Source organism: Lathyrus oleraceus, chromosome 2 (assembly GCF_024323335.1).
Source record: "Lathyrus oleraceus cultivar Zhongwan6 chromosome 2, CAAS_Psat_ZW6_1.0, whole genome shotgun sequence".
Classification (NCBI taxonomy): Eukaryota; Viridiplantae; Streptophyta; class Magnoliopsida; order Fabales; family Fabaceae; genus Lathyrus; species Lathyrus oleraceus.
The window spans coordinates 75,280,341-75,284,298 of record NC_066580.1 but is presented as its reverse complement, the minus strand read 5'-3'; positions in this window follow the sequence as shown (position 1 = coordinate 75,284,298).

Here is a 3,958-nt window from a genome sequence, read left to right as displayed (position 1 = left end):
TATATGTTCAACAAGTGACATCGGAGTCTAACTCCTATTTAAGGACTAACTATCTCAGGAGGAAGATGACTTCTAACACATTTTTAAATAAGAGCTTTTTACTAAACACACCTCCACCGATTATTGGTGTTATGTTTGATTTGTGGAAATATAGGTTTAGGATTTTATCTAAAGTATTAATTGTGAATTATGGTAAACTATAATTAATGGTCCATTTATCCCTACCCACCAAGTAAATTGAGAAGTAGTAGTGTCGCACCTCGAAAAAAATGGGGATACGACTTCAAAGCGAAGCGCGATCGCACGCTCGCAATGATGGACTGAACAGAGTCGCCACCGAACTTTATTTATTCCTAAAAAGGAAAGGGAAAATATCGATAAAACCCAAGACAAAAGAAAGGATAAGATATGGTCATCGCAACCAATATCAGGGTTCGGGAGTCGATTACATGAGGGGAAGGTATTAGCACCCCTCATGTCCGTTGTACTCAACGGGAACCATTAGGTCAGTTGTGTGCGTTAGTGTTTGTTAAAATATTAGGCTTTTCAATTTATTAGGTGGGAAAGAAAGAATAAAAGATAGAAGAAATGTTTTTGGATTTTTGACGAAGGACTAAACCTAAGTTATTTATTAGTGGGCCTGACAAGATTTAAAAATCCTGCTCCTACGTATCTCAAAAGAGAAATCAAGGCTTACGTAGTTCTGGGTAGAAAAATGTTTGTTTGTTGGTCGATTTTAGCGAAAGCTATGTTGTATTAATCGACAAAAACATCGTTTTACCCAAAACAGATGAGGAGTGGACGCGTACCACACATCGAACGGATTTATAAATCTACATTCGGAAAAGCGTCATTTATCTCTACTCAACAATCGTGGCCGAAACATTGTTTTGTATCTCTTAAGACAATATATCTTTTATTTATGAAAAAGGTTTTTGATTAGTCGCACGGCGGCGAGGAAAAGGGATTTGATTGGTTTGATGTATTTTGAGTGATGGCGAGAACTTGGATGAGCGAGATATACATCTCGAATCCTAGCCTCAGGAGTGCACGGCATACGCCATGTTCCATTTCCATCTTTATTTGCAAAAATGTATTTAATAGGAATTAGGTGTTTTGAATTTGATTGAGAAAGGGTTTGAAGAAACCGCATTGACAATTTTTAGGCGATGGCGAGAGTTGAGATTGGCGAGGCATACGTCTCGAATCTTAACCTCAGGAGTGCATGATATACATCATGTTCCATTTCCACCTTTATTGAGAAAAGTGTTTAATAAAAATTAGGTATTTTGAGTTTTTGTTATGAAAATGACTTGACCTAGATCAAGTATTGATGGACGTTTAAAAGAAATTTGGCTGAGTGTTTGAAGAAACAAAGTGGACAAATTTGGATGATGGCGAGAGTTAAGATTGGCGAGGCATACGTCTCGAATCTTAACCTCAGGAGTGCATGGTATACACCATGTTCCATTTCCATCTTTATGAAAGGGTCTTAACTATAGATTAATATTTTTTGAGTTTTTGATTATGAAAATGGCTTGACGTTGAATCAAGCATTTGATGAAAGTTTGGAAAAGATGGGATGGAATAGGATGAAAAAATGAATTGATTTGTTTATTGAGAAAAATGCTCGACGTTGGATCGAGTCTTTATTTTGTATTTTTGAAATTTGTTGATTTTAATCTTGTGTTAGTATCTAACTAAACAGCCAAACAATAAAAGAAATAAAAAGTACAAAATTATTACACATTGGGGGAGTGGGGTACATTTGTCAAATGGGGATTAAAACAATCATGAAATAAATAAAATCGGGCCCAAACAAATAATGCATGCGTGTAAGTGCAAGGGAACCAGCTCATTGTAAGAAAGCCCAAGAGTAAGCTATGTGAGGTTGATGGCGATGCTTAAAAAGCAATCGACTTACACGGGTTTGAAAATGGGCTCGATATTAAATCGAGAAAAGTATGATTTTTTTTTTGTTTTTTTTTTAAAAAGGTTTTGCATGTATGATGAAATTAAATAAAGAAGCATGGACATAAAAAATATTACAAGAAACAAAATACTAAAAACAAAATAATAATAAAATATAAAAAGAAATGAAATACTAAAAAAATACTAAAGAAAAATGAAATACTACAAAAAGTGCTACGTATGAGTATCGAACTTAGTCCACCTAAGACTATGGAACTAACCCCTCTCCACTAGGCTATTCATCAACTAACTGTTATTTTAACACTAACCTAAATATATAAACTAAAATAAATTAAAAAAGAAGGATTAAAATAAAAACTAAAATAGAAGAAAACTATTGGCCTACTGGTAATTAAACCCAGCCGCATGGCTGTTGGGTTTATCAAGAGGAATAAATTGGAAACCTAAAACCTTCATCAATTAACTAAGGAATCTTTTTTTATAATGCTTTTTTTTTAAAAACTACTTACTCTATTAATAAAAAAGAAAAAAAAGACAATAAAGAAAGGAAAAAACAAAAACGGATCTGTCTCTCTCACAAAGCTCGCTCTTCTCTCCCTCGCGATGCTCTCTCTCCGTCTCACTCCCTAACGACTACTCTCTCTTCGTCTCACTCTCTCTAACGACTACTCTCTCTTCGTCTCACTCTCTCTCACCAAAAAAACCTCTCACAATGCCTTTCCCTCGCTCACATCGCTCACTCTCCGTCTCACTCTCACGCGAAGCTTCTCTCGCTACATCGCTTACTCTCCGAACCGTCTCAAACTCAAACAGATCATACACGAAATAGAAAGAGGGAGCTAACCTTCTTCAGGTAACAAAATCGACTCTCTTTGCTTCCTTCAATCGGTTTTTGCTTTTTGATTGATTTTTCGATTTAGGGTTCTCTGCCGTTTGCCGTCTCCTTCCTTTGTTCTCTTTCTCATTCGCTTCCTTTTATGCTTGCAAATTAGGGTTTCGGTTGGTGTGTAAAGGCTCAAAGGAGAATGCTCAGAAGCGCTTTTTCAGATGCTCAGAAGTGCTTTTAGCCCGTTTGATGATGGATTTCGAAGAGGTAATTTTGAACATATGCTTTTCTGATAGCTTTTGTCCCAATTCCAAATTGGGAACTTTCTTGAATTTTCAAACTGATTGCCTTATTTTGTTACTGCAGTGAAAACCGGAATACTCATGTGCGATTTACTGCTTGCAAGGGAAAATGGCGAACTTGGGAGATTTGCTCATCACTGTGCGGCATGACCTCTCAAGAACAGTCTCTCTGAATGACACAACAGGGTCGGATTTGACAATTTCAGCCCCACCCACGAAATCATCCTGCAAGTCCTTCAAACAGATTTCTAGATGAAGCTCTCCTGCACCAGCAACAATGTGTTCTCCAGACTCCTCAATGGTACAAACAAACATAGGATTAGGCTTAGCAAGACGCTTGAGACTTTCAACAGGCTTAGGAAGACTTCTTCGCAACAGTGATTGATGAACTTGTTACAGCTAGCCTGTTTGCCGAGCTCTCCTGGGATTAAATAATTGGAATCATGCTGTAAATTCCAAGAAATTCCAAGAATGTTCAAAATGGGCAAGTTGCTTAATTGCCTAAGTACAACAATTCATTTTATATTTTTCTATTTTGGTTGACGAAAAGTTGTTGCATATCCTGCAGAGTAGAATCTTCCAAGGAGACTTTTAGCAGAGATGACAATTGGGAAGAAGGATGAAGTTCAACCAAAAAGTTTAGGAAAACCACCACCATTAGATGAAGCACGCAACCATAACAGGTAAGGGAAGAGGATTTCTTGTCAGTCTGGTGGTTCTTGAAGAAGGATGCTTTTCCTTTCAAGTGAATGTTGTAATAGAGGAATGATTGTTAGAAATATTATCCTCTTGAGTGTTACCTGGGTTTGTATGATTGCTTAAATGAGCTAGTACTTTTAGCTACAATTGGAACTCTTGCAATCACATTTTGTGTGCCTTCATGTTTATTTTAATAGTT